This window comes from Phyllobates terribilis, unplaced genomic scaffold (assembly GCF_046119375.1).
Source record: "Phyllobates terribilis strain yellow unplaced genomic scaffold, ASM4611937v1 Scaffold_5__5_contigs__length_657084704, whole genome shotgun sequence".
In the NCBI taxonomy this organism is placed as follows: domain Eukaryota; kingdom Metazoa; phylum Chordata; class Amphibia; order Anura; family Dendrobatidae; genus Phyllobates; species Phyllobates terribilis.
The window spans coordinates 127,116,614-127,133,852 of NW_027362765.1; positions in this window are offsets into that span (position 1 = coordinate 127,116,614).

Below are 17,239 nucleotides of genomic sequence, written 5' to 3' on the forward strand. Positions count from 1 at the left end.
ACCGGACTACGCCTTTGCCTCTTCCCTCTGTTTATGACGTACCCTCCTGGCTTTGACTTCGAACTCCTTGACTATCCCGTCTCACGGCCTGGCCGTGAAAAATGACTCAGCATCACTCAGCGTCAATGGATGTCTTCAAACAGAGGCTGGACAGATATCTGTCTGGGATGATTTAGTGAATCCTGCTTTGAGCAGGGGGTTGGACCAGATGACCCAGGAGGTCCCTTCCAACTGTACCATTCTATGATTACGTCTGGCCCATACGTTTTTCTTTTTCGCCAGTATGGAGACTGTCCACACTCTCTGTGATCAGGTGGCGAATCTGAAGCAGATGGCTCATGATCTGGCTAAGGAATGCCAGAGTCTGGCGTCATTACAATGTCAGTTGCAGGGTCAGATAACTAATTTAATGAAGACCTCCCATAGCCCTCCACTGCCGGCAGTGGCTGTGACGTCAGTACCCTCTGATGTACAGTTGGTCTCTCCCAAACCTGTTATAGCCCTCCCTGATAAATTTTCTGAAGAGAAAGACCAGTTTAGAATCTTTAGGGAGAGCTGTAGGTTATTTTTTACCCTGCGCCCCCAATCATCAGGGGAGGAGTTCCAACGGGTGGGAATAATAATGTCCCTACTGCAAGGGGGCCCTCAGACCTGGGCATTTTTCTTGTCCCCACAAGCCCCAGAACGGTTTTCTGTTGACGTCTTCTTTGACAGTTTAGGACTGATATATGATGAACCCGACAGGATCCAGGTCGCTGAGGCTAAGATCATGAACCTGGCACAAGGGGGTCGCACAGCTGAGGACTACTGTACTGAGTTCTGGCAGTGATCCACTGCAGTTCTGTGGAACGATACAGCTCTCAGGTGCCTGTTCCACAAAGTCCTTTCTGAAACCCTTAACGACGCCCTGGCCCTGAATGATGCCCCTTGTTCTCTGGCGGAGGCCATGACCCAGGCCATACGAATGGACCATAAAATCCGTGAGAGACGGGATGAACAGCAGGCTGCCCATTATTCTTCCATGGAGCAGGTCCATTTACTGGAGGTGGAGCCATCGGAGATTAGAGTCGCCACTCTTCGTGTTTGTAGAGAAAAAACGTAGACAAGATCTCGGACTTGTACTGTGGTCTCTCTGGACATTTTCTCAAGAATTGCCCAACTCGTCCTTAGGCTGGCAAACCATCAGGAGAACGTCTGAGTCTGGGTGACGGCCAAGGAGGTCACCCAGACTCCCAGGTACCTTTTTTGATTCCTCTATTAAAGTACTGATAAATACTGTGTTATCCTTCGAGAACCAGGTGTTATCAACATTGGCGTTCATTGACTGTGGGTCTGCTGCTAACTTTATTGATTCGGGACTGGTTCTAAAGTTAGGGTGAAGGACAGTTAATTTAGAAAGACCCATGCAAATTTTCGCTCTTGACAAGACACCATTATCCCGGAATTTGGTCAAGAAGGTAATGGTGGATTTCACGCTTCAAGTAGGAGCGTGAAATTTGCCTGCTGGGTTGGTACTGGGGCTTCCATGGTTGCAGATTCACAATCCTTTGATTGATTGGTGTCAGAAGGAGATTGTTAAATGAAGCTCCAATTGTTGCAAGAAATGTATAAAAACTGTACAAATATGCTCCGCTAGTCTGAAGGGTCTGCCAGGGTTACTGAAGGACTTCGGAGATGTGTTCTCGGAGAAAGAGGCGGAGATACTACCTCCCCATTGTCCTTATGATTGTGCTATTGATCTTATTGCTAGTGCCAAATTGCCTAAAGTCTTGTCTGGGCCTGAACAGGCCGCCATGAAAGAATATGTTAATGAAAGTTTACGGAAGGGTCATATCCGTCCTTCCTCCTCTCCGGTAGCTGCCGGATTTTTCTTTGTAAAAAAGAAATATGGGCAGGGTCTCCGTCCTTGCCTCGCTTTCCGAGAACTAAACAAAATCACGGTTAAAAATACTTACCCACTTCCACTCATCCCCGACCTATATAATCAGCTTCTAGGGGCCAGGGTGTTCTCTAAACTTGATCTTAGAGGGGCTTACAATTTGATACAAATCCGGGAGAGTGATGAGTGGAAAACGGCGTTTTTAACGTCGGAGGGTCTGTTTGAAAACCTTGTCATGCCATTTGGGTTATCCAATGCACCTGCTGTGTTTCAAAATTTTATGAATGATATTTTCTCTGATTGCATTGGAAGATATGTTGTGATTTACCTGGATGATATTCTAATTTTCTCCAGACTTGGATTCTAATCAGGAACATGTCCGGGTTGTGTTACAAAGGTTAAGGGAGAACTCCTTCTTTGCAAATTAGAAAAATGTGTTTTTTCTGTTCAGGAAATTTCATTCTTGGGGTTCATCTTGTCAGCAGAAGGGTTTAATATGGACCCTGGGAAGGTACAGGCCATAATTGACAGGGTTAAGCCTCGTGATCTTAAGGCTTTGCAACGATTTCTGGGATTCGCCAACTATTATAGGAAATTTATCAAGGGTTTCCCTCAGATTGCTAAACCTCTTACTCACCTGACACGTAAGGGGGCTAATCTCAAGGTATGGTCGCCGGGTGCTATCAGGGCTTTTGAAAAATTAAGAGTGTTTCATGTCTGCCCCCATTCTGAGCCATTCATTGTAGAGGTGGATGCCTCGGAGGTCGGAGTAGGGGTGGTTTTGTTGCAGGGGCCCAAAACTGACTAACTTATGTCCATGTGCTTTTTTGTCTAAGAAATTTTCGCCAGCGGAAAGAAATTATGATGTTGGGAATCGTGAGTTACTTACTGTAAAATTAGCCTTAGAGGAATGGAGGCATTTTTTGGAGGGAGTGGTTCATCCAGTTACTGTTGTCACTGATCACAAGAATCTAGCCTATATTGAGTCAGCTAAAAGGTTAACTCCCAGACAGGCCAGATGGTCCTTGTTTTTCTCAAGGTTTAATTTTTTGATTACATTCAGACTGGGGTTTAAGAATATGAAAGCTGACGCATTGTCTCGTAGTCTCGATCCAGTTTCTCCTCCAGAACCTCCATCCTCCATTTATTCCTCAGGGTATTGTGGTTTCTATGGTAACCTCAAAATTGGAGGAGATCCGTAATGCCCAGTCATTGCCTCCTCCTGCTACTCCACGGTCTAAATTATTTGTGCCTGTGTATCTAAGATTACGTGTGTTACAGGAATTTCATGATTCCGTTTTGAGTGGTCATCCTGGGGTTACTGCTACATGGAAAGCCATTGCCAGACTTTTTTGGTGGTAGTCCATGCATAATGATATCAAAGATTTTGTATCTGCTTGTGAGGTCTGCGCACGCGCTAATGTCAGTCATAGCCGGCCGGCCGGGGAATTGGCTTCATTGCCAATTCCAGAAAGACCATGGACTCATTTGTTCATGGATTTCATCACAGATTTGCCTCTGTCTGATGGGAAAACTGCTATCTGGGTGGTAGTGGACCGATTCAGCAAACAAGCTCATTTTTTTTGACTTGTCAGGATTACCTAATGCAGAGACACTCTCCAGGTTGTTTATTTCCCATATTGTAAGGTTACATGGTATCCCTCTTAACATTGTGTCCGATAGGGGAGTACAATTTGTCTCTAAATTCTGGAGAGCTTTTTGTAATAAGCTTGGGATTGAATTGTCATTTTCATCTGCTTACCACCCTGAGACCAATGGTCAGACTGAGAGAACAAATCAATCTTTGGAACAAATTTTAAGGTGTTTTGTGACGGCTCAGCAGGAGGACTGGTCTTCGTTTTTACCTCTCGCTAAGTTTGCCTTTAACAGTCGCGTTAATCAGTCTACTGGAACCTCTCCGTTTTTCTGTAATTATGGTTTTCATCCCCATTTTGGTGAATTTTCTAGAATTAGTTCTGAATGTTCTGGGGTGGAGGTTGCCGTATTTGGGGATGTTTGGAAGGAGGTTCAAAAGAATATTGGGACTGCTCAGACTCACCAAAAACTGAAGGCCGATAGACGTTCAGTTGGTCCTGTTTTTAAGATTGGGGATAAGGTTTGGTTGTCATCCAGGAACATTAAACTTAAAGTGCCGTCGGCAAAGTTGGGTCCAAAGGTTATTGGTCCTTATGAGATCCTTGAGGTGGTCAATCCAGTGGCATTCAGATTAAAGCTTCCTCCATCCCTTCGCATCCCTAACATCTTCCATAAATCCCTATTAAAGGAATTTGTCCCTTCGGTATTGTCTTCATCATCCCCGCCTCCTCCAGTGTCAGTCGACGGTGGACTGGAGTATGAGGTTCAGAGTGGTGGATTCTCGTAGGGTCCGTAATTCCCTCCAGTACCTCATCCACTGGAGGGGATACGGACCAGAGGAGAGATCTTGGGTCCCTGCTCGAGATGTGAAGGCCGATCGGTTAGTCAGGGCCTTCTATCTAAAGTTGCCTGGGGGTCCGGTGGCCCCCCTTAGAGGGGGTACTGTCACGGTTCCACCCCTCACTGTGTCTGGGACGCAGATTCTGACAGCTCAGCCGTCCAATCTTGTACAGAGGCGTACTGGAGCTGTCAGTACTGTGATTTACAGCTCGACCGTCCAGTCTGGTACAGGGGCGTGTAATAGCTCAGTGTGGTGATTGACAGTTCGGTTGTCCAATCTGAGACTGGGAAGCACTGGCTATATTCAGGTGTTCATTATCCCGGGTTATTGCCAGGCTACTTAACTGAGCTGTTTGTCCCACATCTCTGCCAGACATAAATTCAGCTAGTGTGTGTGGTTTGTTCTCTGTGCCTTGCGTTTTGTTTATTGATCTTCTGTTGCCTGACCTTGGACCTTGTTCTGACCATCCGTCTGTTTAACCCCTTCTGCTCTGATCTGCTGTCTTCCTGGAATTCTGACCAACGGTACGTTACCTGACTACGCCTTTGCCTCTTCCCTCTGTTTATGATGTACCCTCCTGGCTTTGACTTCGGACTCCTTGACTATCCCGTCTCACGGGCTGGCCGTGAAAAGTGACTCGGCGTCAGACACCAGACCCAACAATGCAGACTAACTGAAGGCTGTTATCAAAGCAACTTGGGCTTCCATAACACCTCAGCACACCTCAACATCCAAGCCATGCGCATTGATGCAGTAATTGATGCAAAAGGAGCCCCAACCAAGTATTGAGTGCATATACTGAACATACATTTCAGTAGGCCAACATTTCGTATTTTAAAATCATTTTTCAAGCTGTTATAAAGTATTCTAATTTACTGAGATAATGACTTTTGTGTTTTCAATGGCTGTAAGCCATAATCATCAACATTAACAGAAATAAACACTTGAAATAGATCACTCTGTTTGTAATGACTCTACATAATGAGTTTCACTTTTTCTATTGAAGACCTGAAATTAACTTTTTGATATTCTAATTTTGTGAGGTGTGTGTGTGTGTGTGTGTGTGTGTGTGTGTGTGTGTGTGTATATATATATATATATATATATATATATATATATATATATATGTAGTATAATTGTGGTAATATACTCATTGATCGCCATCCTCTTCAGTTTCCAGCGCGGCTACATTCCTCTTCCCATTCACGTGACTTCTGTTCTGATATTCTGGCTCATATATAAACCCCAGTATGAGTGGAAAGTCGGAATAGAAGTCACGTGAGTGAGAAGAGGACTGGAGCAGTGCTGGAAACCAGAGAAGACAGCTATGGATGAGCATATTACTGCACTTACACTACACTGTGTGCAGAATTATTAGGCAAGTTGTATTTTAGAGGATTATTTTTATTATTGATGAACAACTATGTTCTCAATCAACCCAAAAGACTCATAAATATCCAAGCTTAATATTTTTGGAAGTTGGAGTGGTTTTTTTTAGATTTGGCTATCTTAAGAGGATATCTGTTTGTGCAGGTAACTATTACTGTGCAGAATTATTAGGCAACTTAATAAAAACCAAATATAATCCCATCTCACTTGTTTATTTTCACCAGGTAAACCAATATCAGTGCACAAAATTTAGAAATAAACATTTCTGACATGCAAAAACAAAAACCCCCAAAATTAGTGATCAGTATAGCCACCTTTCTTTATGATGATACTCAGCCCGTCAAATCTCTCTTCTGACCCACTTTGCCAAAGGAAAGGAAGTTGCCTAATAATTAAGCACACCTTATATAGGGTGTTGATGTCATTAGTCAACACCCCTCCTCATTACAGAGATGCACATCACCAGATTTACTTAATTGGTAGTTGGCTCTCAAGCCTATGCAGCTTGGAGTAGGACAACATGTATAAAAAGTATCATGTGATCAAAATACTCATTTGCCTAATAATTCTGCACACAGTGTATAATCCATTTACACAGGTTTAGGCAATAAAAAGTTTTCAGGAAGAGTTTCTTTAAGGAGAGTATATAATTAGTAACCATTGTGCAGTTTATAGGGGCTGCTACACAATCACCGGAAATAGAATTTGGCTTTGGAAATAACTAAGATAAGAGATTTTGCAGCATTATTCACGCTTTACTGCAGTGACTAATGATGCAGACAACAATCCAGATGTATGACTGCTAATTTTATTGCTTACGTTATTATCTTAAAGCGCAAGTGACACAACTGCCAGTCGATGAAGAAAAGTTAATGCAGTATCAGCATAGCAGGCACCAATTAATGTGTGTGTGGGTGCAGTGTGTCAAGTGATGGTGCGGAGACAACTTCACGCTGTGCGCTGTCTGTTAATGTGCAATGTGGTAAATGGTAACACTTCAAGTAGAAACCCATGGGGTCTAATAGGAAACAGGAGGACTGTTTAGCAACGATTATGCACTAATAATCTAATAATGAGACTGGCGGAGGAGCGGGTAAGATGTGCGCAGTGAATTCAGATGCCCTGACCGACACAGACGGATCATGTTTCTAGGTAACAGCTTTCAGCCAAAGACGTTCGCACAAAGGTGAATAGTGATCACATAGTCTATGTACGGTTTTATTGCCAGAAATCATTGTTTTTTATGCCGCCTTAGGCTGGTGTCAGTACTTATGCATTTCTGGTTCACGCCATTCACTACTCATAATAACATTCATGGTTCAGTAACAGTCTCTAGGTGAAGTAATAATAGTCTTTACGTATATACCCAGAGCATATTCTGGAAGAATTTATAATTCAGATGCTACAAAAAATAAGACATTCAAACAATGCAAATAATAAATATAAAGGCCTTACAATTTAAGAAGAAAGTAGCAATGGCAAAAAAGTTAATATGTCTGGATCATTATACAACACAAGCACATATTTCATAGACCGCCGTTGGCGGTCGCGTGACCTGTCACATGACTAAATGACGTCATGGAAGGTCCTTTTTAGACAACCGGGAGCCGCCAAACACACCGGACGCACCAAAGTAGGAGACCGGGGGCAATCAGAAGGTGAGTATAATGTTTATTTTTTATTTTTTCCATTCTTTTTAACTATTAACTTGGTCACACTATATAAATCCATGCCGGTTGCATGGATTTATATAGTGTGACCAAGTTGTCAAGCACTTTTCCAAGTGATGCTAAAATCGCTTGGAAAAGCGCTTGACAGCCCGCATGCGAAATCACATGTGAAAAACGCGGGACATACGCTTGTCCCTGGCAGAAAAACGCATGTAAAATCCACATGTAAAAAGAATCTGTACGTGTCCCCATTTCTGTGAGTATGTGTATCTGCGTATGTATATTAGAGCTCTTTCACATGTCCTGATATTTACGGGACTGGAGAAACCACTACCGGAGATATCCGTGTCCATCTGTGTGGCAGATGTGTGCCACACAAGGAGCAGACGTACCGGCGCCTGGGAATCAGCGGTACAGTTAGCGCTGTTCTCAAGCACCTGGTGCTGAATGCTGCCCTCATCATGGTTCCCTGCCGGTGCTGCGATCAGCAACATCAGGGACAATGATGACAGGAGTGGTCTACTCCCACAGTGTCCAACTGTAAAAATAAGAATAAAATAAAAAAATCCTCATACTCACCTCTCCTAAGTGTCCCCTGCTGTATCCATGGGACCGCTCACGCCGAGGAGAATGACTCCTGCAGCGAGTGGGCCCCAGAGCTGTCCTGTCATTCACTGAGCGCAACTCTGGGGCTTGCTCGCTGCAGGAGTCATTCTCCTCGGCATGAGCGGTCCGATGGATACAGCGGGGGGACACTTAGGAGAGGTGAGGATTGTTTTATTTTATTCTTATTTTTACAGTTGGACACTGCGGGAGCAGACTACAACTACCCTCATCACTGTCCCTGCTGATGCTGATCGCAGCGCAGACAGGAAACCATGATGAGGGCAGCATTCAGCACCAGGTGTTTGAGAACAGCGCTAACTGTACCGCTGATTCCCAGGTGCCGGTACGTGTGATCCTTGTGTGGCACACATCTGCCACACAGGTGGACACGGATATCTCCGGATATCTCATCATTGTTCCAACAGGGAACAATGATGAGGGCAGCGTTCAGCACCCGGCGCTGGGAACAGTGCTGTCATCCGTGTGTCATCAGTGTGGGACGTTTTGCGGCCCATGCAGTGGGTAAAAAACAGACATGTCAGCGTGTTTGCCCACAAACACATGGTCTGTGGAACGTGAAAACACACTGAGATGTGCACAGACCCATTCATTTGAATGTGTCTACGTGTGTCAGTGTCTCCGATTCGTGTGGAAACTGTCACCACACGTACCAGAAACACTGACTTGTGAAAGAAGTCTTAGTGTGTCTGAGCAGTGTGTACCACCACAAATAATGCTACCGCGGGTACTCGATCATATTAGCAGAGCACTACAAGATACTCAGATAACACCCAAGCATGCTGAAGTAACACCTTATCAGACCACTCTCGCTCAGCACTAGTTGCCATGTGTTGCTGCCATGTTAGTTGTGGCGCCCCTGAGGGTTCAGTCGCCACAGAGGTACTGCACCTCACCCAGAGGTGTGGTGTCTCTTTCTCTCAGGTAAGTAGGGAGTGCTGCCCGGAACCCCAACACCTGCATCCAACACTACACTGCTCCAGGCCGGCTGGAAGGGCAACATGCGTGTGTAGAGCTGAGCCCTGACCCTGCCTGGAGTGGGGGGTACCCAAAGGTAGGGGGAACCAGTAGTGGGTGTGGGTGGAGGAAGCAGTTTAGGGGAGCACTATAGAGTGAGATATAAAAAGGGAGGCCATCTTAGGGTGGCAGGTGAGGACAGAAGGAGAGGTTAGTAGGACAAGTCAGTCAGGGAGCAGAGTCTCCTTAGGAGCTCTGCTCCACAAGTTAGGGCCCAGTCTTAGAGGCCCTGGAGGGGAGCAGAGGAGTAGGCTCCGATCTAAAGAGGGGATCCCAGGGGGTACGGCGAGTGCGGGACAGCACCCGTATGCCCCGAATCTGCCAGAAGACAGAGGGATCGTAGGCTGCAAGAAGGGGACCGGCCCCTGGGCCAGCCATGTTACTCCAAGTCTCGGTTGGGAAAACCGGAGGCTTCTGGCTTATATAGTCAGTTGCCAAAGCCTCATTCTAATCTCCGTGAGGGTCAAGCAGGTCTGGAAACTCCAGAAAGACAGGAGGGACCTCAGAGAACCAAAGCGGGATTGAGAGTGGGGAAGCGCAGGGCAGGAGGGAGAAAGACCCAGCGCGAAGACGGTCTAGCTAGGAACACAAGAAAGTGGGGTTTCGTCAGGTGCTCCTAATCTGCCTGAGGAAAAGCTGAACCCCTGCCTGGTGAATGCAGCGTGACGTGGGAGGCTGGCACCCGTACAGTGCACCAGTGGAACTGTCATAAGAACTGTGAGTAAAAACTCGGATGACTGCACCGTACTGCCTTCGTCCATTCTTTCATCTGCGCCCTCCTGCCTCCCGGCACTACAACACCCAGCGCAACTTACACTTCCTACACTGCCCTGGAGCTAGCTCTACCTGTGGAGAGCCACACCATCCCTGCTGCCGTAACACCAGCTCCAGAGGACTGCTCCGCAGCGGCGCCTCCCTTTAGCCGCATTCCACAGGTGGCGTCACAAACACTTTACAAATCCCCTATAAATAATTCCCCTTTTTGTTGACCGCCCTGGGCCATGGACCGGGCCAGCCACCGTGATATCCCTCATCGGCATTCATAGGCCCGGCTGCCGAGTACCCCACGGCTCTGGGGGCGCGTCATTAGTCATTCAATGAAGCTCACTCAGCCTGAGGTTGGGCTCCATGGAAGTGTCACAATCAAGGTTCCGGATGTTATGGCAGCACGCTCACTTTGTAGTTAGCGGTGACTGTAATGTCTCCCTCCTTGCACCGACCCTATGACAGGAAGCGAGTGGCGGCAGGGAGAATGAAATATAATTTTCTCCCTGTAGCCAACACTTTTCCATCTAACCAGGCTTTAAACCCTAATTACCTGCAGATTAACCCCATATCTGCAGATAAATAGTGTTTCCCAAGGTGACAAGTTACCATTAAAGGGACTCTGGCAGTACGGAATGATTGTTCGAACAAAGTCCTGCAGCTTGGTGCTCCACAGCGTGGCCAATCATGTAATTATAGTACATTATAGAAAAACATAAAAAGTAATAAAATCATTTATAGTGGCTATACACTGTGTGAAGAATTATTAGGCAAATGAGTATTTTGATCACATGATACTTTTTATACATGTTGTCCTACTCCAAGCTGCATAGGCTTGAGAGCCAACTACCAATTAAGTAAATCTGGTGATGTGCATCTCTGTAATGAGGAGGGGTGTTGACTAATGACATCAACACCCTATATAAGGTGTGCTTAATTATTAGGCAACTTCCTTTCCTTTGGCAAAGTGGGTCAGAAGAGAGATTTGACGGGCTCTGGAAAGTCCAAAATTGTGAGATGTCTTGCAGAGGGATGTAGCAGTCTTGCAATTTCCAAACTTTTGAAGCGTGATCACCGAACAATCAAGCGTTTCATGGTAAATAGGCAACAGGGTCGCAAGAAGCGTGTTGGCCAAAAAAGGCACAAAATAACTGCTCATGAATTGAGGAAAATCAAGCGTGAAGCTGCCAAGATGCCATTCGCCACCAGTTTTGCCATATTTCAGAGCTGCAACGTTACCGGAGTATCAAAAAGCACAAGGTGTGCGATACTCAGGGACATGGCCAAGGTAAGGAAGGCTGAAAAACGACCACCTATGAACCACCTATGAACAAGAAACATAAGATAAAACGTCAAGAATGGGCCAAGAAATATCTTAAGACTGATTTTTCAAAGGTTTTATGGACTGATGAAATGAGAGTGACTCTTGATGGGCCAGATGGATGGGCCAGAGGCTGGATCAGTAAAGGGCAGAGAGCTCTACTCCGACACAGATGCCAGCAAGGTGGAGGTGGGGTACTGGTATGGGCTGGCGACGCACCCCCTGGGCCATATTCTTTTAGGGGGAATATCCGGAGCCGGATCAGATGGGGGTTGTAGTCTTCCGAGTGGCTGTGACCCGGTCCGTGCCCAGGGTGTCAAACTCAGTTGTATGTGGCAGTCCTACAGATGTTATTAAGTTCTTTATTGTCGACTACGCCACCCGTTGTATTGCGGTCACTATGGCCGCCGCTGCAGCAGGGTCCGCTGAGGCTGATGGTGTAGGTGCAGCTTGTGATGGTATAACCCCCAACGGGTGGGGTATAGCCTCAGGGGGTCAGGTGCAGAGGATGGGGGTTGTGGTGGTGCAGCGTAGATGTTAAAGGAAGACAGAGTCGGGTTATGCAGTTTAGGGTATTTACTCACTGCTGATGTTCCGGTCACTCCAGCTTCAAGTGACCTCCCGAGCCGTGCTGCATCCACCAGGTCCTGGATCCAGCCAACCCCCAAGCGAGTCCGGAGCGTGACCCTGAGCTCTCCTTCTGTCCTTTCTCTGGCCGTCCCCACTATTGATCCACCCAGGTCCAGCCCCCTCGGGCCTTCTGTTGGTAGACCCTTGGCCTTGGGTTCCCTGACCCTCCACATGGTATGCCTTCGTGGTGGATATGGTGGGTGGCCGTGGCAGACGCTGCCCACGGCCTCCGGTCTCTGGCTGGGGTGTGTTTTTGCCCCCACCAGCTTGGGTTCCGGTACCCTGATGCCGACTCTTCACCCGTGGATTGGATTTGGGTTCTTAGAGTCCTTTCTTCTGTTTCCCCCTCTGGGTCTCTCTTTCTTCTCCTCTCTCACTCTGGCTCAGGCTGCTCTGCTCCTCTGCTTCTTACTTCTCTGCAAAGACTGACTGACTGACCCTGCTCTTTGATGGTGCCCACCTTATATACACCCTCTATGTGTGAGCTCAGGTGACCAGCACCCAATGAGCTCCTATCTTTACCCAGGCTGCTCCCCCTATCTGCCCCTACACTACTTGGGATGTACCACCCCCCTCCCACTCCAGCCAGGAACAGACTCGGTCGTACCTGCACATTTCTAAGTGGGAGTACCGTCGGTCTGCTCCTCGGAAATGGGATGTGTGTAGTGCATGCAGCCTACCGAGCTCAGATCCACACTCCATCCTTACCCGGGAGTGGAATATCACACCTCTGGGTTGAGGTGCAATACCCCTGTAGCAGCCGAATCCTCAGGGTGCTACATTCCCCCCTGGTAAATCACAGCACGTCCTCGGGCTGTAAGACATAACACCAAAACATACAAATTTTTGCATAACATATAAAACAATATATATATATATCAATATAAAACATTCTCGTCGCCTCTGGCTCCTCCTCCGGTCACTGTGCAACGTGTGACCGGGTAAAGTGCGACAGTCTCTCTGGAAAACTGGTTTTCCTATAAAACCGGTAGGGGGCGCTTTAGGACGCGCAACTATATACAGGGGATATGGCCGCTCTCAGTCCTCGGCCAGGTATTAGGGAGGAATGACCGCTCTCAGTCCTCGGTCAGTGGGATTAAGGGAAAAACGGGTAACAGTTCACACTTGCTGGTCCCAACGGGGACTATATTAGCAACTACAGTTTCAGTTTCAGTTTCACGGTTTCAGTTTCAGTTTCAGTTTACGGTGCCCCGACGGGCAACTATATACAGCTTCTGCTTCGCTGTCCTTAGCGACGGCGTCCTCCTGCTCTTGCTTTTTGGTTACCTTTGGCTCTAGTTTCAGACCCGTCCGGGTCCTCTTGTTCTTCCTCCTCACACCGCAGCTCTTCCTCCGTCAGGCGATGCACATGGAGGGCGTAGGGACCTTTGGCACACTTGTGCCGGGTGAAGGTGACCTCGTCCCCGATGTAAAGGTCACGACCTCTGTGTCCCTCCGGTAGGTGGGATTCAACGTCTCTCCTGGTTACGAAGACGTCGCCTACGGTGTGGTGGTCTCGGATGAAGCCCCACCCATGCTGCAAGTTAAACTTTATCACAGTCCCGGTGGTGCGGGGACTATGCGCTGCACGGGGGTCTCTCCTGGCCCGGCTTTTCTGCTCCGCGCTCCTTATTTGAGCTTGCTGTTCCCGGACCCGCCTCTCTCTCCGCTCCCTCTCGAAGTCCTCGAGCTGTTGGAGGCAGCACTCAGCACGCTCCGCTGCAGCTGCCCGAGTCTCTTGAGTGAACCCCATGAGGTCTTCTCCGGTGGGGTCCCACTCAAACTGCGCTTCCGCTAGCGGGGGCGAGATCCTCTTTACGGGCTTTGGAGCCGGGATCAGGGGTTCATCCAGGGGTCTCTCTCTCCGGAGTCGAGGATGGTGGAACTCCGGTGGCCATATAAATGGCTGCCCATCCGGGCACGTGTGCTGGGCGTACAGGTCCTCTCCCAGATGCGGCACTCTTGGTCTTATGGGCGCGGTGGTGTTAGCGCCCGGGTTGCCCGGGCCTTGCGGCCAGGCCTGGGGTATCTGGAAGGTAAAGGGCACCGTAAGGACGGCGGCGCCCTGGGCTACTTGGCCCTGCGACCAGGCCGGGGGCTCCGCGGAGGTAGGGGGCGCTGTTGGTATTGCGGCGCCCGGGGGTACTAGGCCTTGCGACCAGGCTGGTGGTACTTCCTGCTTGGTCACGCTCGGGGTCGAGGCGTGTGACGTCACAGGGGTCGCGGCTCCCGTTTGAGGCCTAGTCTGCGGCGGTGACGTTGCAGCGACGGGCACGGCAGGATAGACTTCGGGCTCTGCGATGGGGAGCTGGGGCAGGTACGCGGTTTCCCGGTTTGGGGTATAGACGTCCCCTTTACCTGCCTCCACTCGTTCGGCTCCCTTCTCGGCGCCGTCTCCGGCCTTCAGTCCTCCCGCGCCATCCTCAGAGGCGGTCTGTCTCCTCGTCTCGGGTGGCGTGCTCCGCTGACGAGTCTCGGTCTTCTGGGCCATCTCTCGGCTCCACTCCGCCAACGTCTCTCGCTGCACCCGGGCCATCCTCCGTGCGAGGCCCTCCAGAGCGGTCTGTGCACACTCCCGGTCTCGGGGGAGCTGTTCTAGGACCTCCACTAGTCCTAGTGGGGTCGTTGTTTCCAGCAGGCTCCTGACCAACGGGTCGGTGCTGCTCTGCTCTCCTACAGTCGTCTCCAGCAGGCTCCTGGCCAGCGGGCCGGTGCTGCTCTGCTCTCCCTCCTCGGTTTCTAGCAGGCTCCTGGCCAACGGGCCGGTGCTGCTCTGCTTTCTCGCCATCTCCGGGCAAGCTCCTCCGATATTCTCCTCCAGGCTTCTTGCCTCCGGGTGCGCTCGCTCTAGACTGCTCCAGGCGGCACCCATCTTTGTTCTCTCCTTTCGTCTCCTCCCACTTCGAGGGCGGTCCCGGGGCCACTTGGTGATTGTCAGCTCCAGGGGCAGTTCTTTCACGCTGACAGACACCTCTAGCATCACAGTCTCTGTTGGTGGGGGCGGTTTCCACTTTTGGCGCCATTTTCGGTCCTGGCCCACGATGGGAGGTGGCCTCCTGCCACCCTCTCGCACGCCCATAATGGTGTCCGCTCTTCCAAGGCAGGAAACCTTTGGAAATGGCGGGAATCGCTTCCCAGTGGCGGGAAACTCTGCAGATGGCGGGAAAACGCTGTTAATGGCGGACAACCGGCTGGAATCGACTGGTGATGGGGTCCGATGGCGGGGACCCTCCGGAACCGGCAGGAGACTTCTTTTTGAGGTAAACTCGTTCTTTTCTTCAGGCACGCAGTACCCGGTTGTTGTGGGCACGTAATCCTGCCGACTACGCCAAAGTTGACGCACCCCCTGGGCCATATTCTTTTAGGGGGAATATCCGGAGCCGGATCAGATGGGGGTTGTAGTCTTCCGAGTGGCTGTGACCCGGTCCGTGCCCAGGGTGTCAAACTCAGTTGTATGTGGCAGTCCTACAGATGTTATTAAGTTCTTTATTGTCGACTACGCCACCCGTTGTATTGCGGTCACTATGGCCGCCGCTGCAGCAGGGTCCGCTGAGGCTGATGGTGTAGGTGCAGCTTGTGATGGTATAACCCCCAACGGGTGGGGTATAGCCTCAGGGGGTCAGGTGCAGAGGATGGGGGTTGTGGTGGTGCAGCGTAGATGTTAAAGGAAGACAGAGTCGGGTTATGCAGTTTAGGGTATTTACTCACTGCTGATGTTCCGGTCACTCCAGCTTCAAGTGACCTCCCGAGCCGTGCTGCATCCACCAGGTCCTGGATCCAGCCAACCCCCAAGCGAGTCCGGAGCGTGACCCTGAGCTCTCCTTCTGTCCTTTCTCTGGCCGTCCCCACTATTGATCCACCCAGGTCCAGCCCCCTCGGGCCTTCTGTTGGGAGACCCTTGGCCTTGGGTTCCCTGACCCTCCACGTGGTATGCCTTCGTGGTGGATATGGTGGGTGGCCGTGGCAGACGCTGCCCACGGCCTCCGGTCTCTGGCTGGGGTGTGTTTTTGCCCCCACCAGCTTGGGTTCCGGTACCCTGATGCCGACTCTTCACCCGTGGATTGGATTTGGGTTCTTAGAGTCCTTTCTTCTGTTTCCCCCTCTGGGTCTCTCTTTCTTCTCCTCTCTCACTCTGGCTCAGGCTGCTCTGCTCCTCTGCTTCTTACTTCTCTGCAAAGACTGACTGACTGACCCTGCTCTTTGATGGTGCCCACCTTATATACACCCTCTATGTGTGAGCTCAGGTGACCAGCACCCAATGAGCTCCTATCTTTACCCAGGCTGCTCCCCCTATCTGCCCCTACACTACTTGGGATGTACCACCCCCCTCCCACTCCAGCCAGGAACAGACTCGGTCGTACCTGCACATTTCTAAGTGGGAGTACCGTCGGTCTGCTCCTCGGAAATGGGATGTGTGTAGTGCATGCAGCCTACCGAGCTCAGATCCACACTCCATCCTTACCCGGGAGTGGAATATCACACCTCTGGGTTGAGGTGCAATACCCCTGTAGCAGCCGAATCCTCAGGGTGCTACATTGGTATAATCAAAGATGAACTTGAGTGACCTTTTCGGGATGAGGATGGAGTGAAGCTCAACTCCCAGACCTACTGCCAGTTTCTGGAAGACAACTTCTTCAAGCAGTGGTACAGGAAGAAGTCGGTATCGTTCAAGAAAAAGATGATTTTCATGCAGGACAATGCTCCATCACATGCATCCAACTACTCCACAGCGTGGCTGGCCAGTAAAGGTCTAAAAGAAAAAATAATGACATGGCCCCCTTGTTCACCTGATCTGAACCCCATAGAGAACCTGTGGTCCATCATAAAATGTGAGATCTACAGGGAGGGAAAACTTTACACCTCTCGGAGCAGTGTCTGGGAGGCTGTGGTGGCTGCTGCACGCAATGTTGATCGAAAACAGATCAAGCAACTGACAGAATCTATGGGTGGAAGGCTGCTGAGTGTCATCATAAAGAAAGGTGGCTATACTGATCACTAATTTTTTTGGTTTTTGTTTTTGCATGTCAGAAATGTTTATTTCTAAATTTTGTGCACTGATATTGGTTTACCTGGTGAAAATAAACAAGTGAGATGGGATTATATTTGTTTTTTATTAAGTTGCCTAATTCTGCACAGTAATAGTTACCTGCACAAACAGATATCCTCCTAAGATACCCAAATCTAAAAAAAACCCACTCCAACTTCCAAAAATATTAAGCTTGGATATTTATGAGTCTTTTGGGTTGATTGAGAACATAGTTGTTCATCAATAATAAAAATAATCCTCTAAAATACAACTTGCCTAATAATTCTGCACACAGTGTAGTGTGGGCCCCTAGACTCGGTTCCCCTGGTGGGCCCTAGTCATCCCAGTCCGACCCTGCACGCGAGAACCCTTAAAGTATCATGCCAGCATTTTCCTTCATTTGAGCGCTTAAGTGGTGCTACTAACGTAAGTTCACTGCACCTAATAATATACTCACCAGCCGCCGTCTTCAGCTATTCAC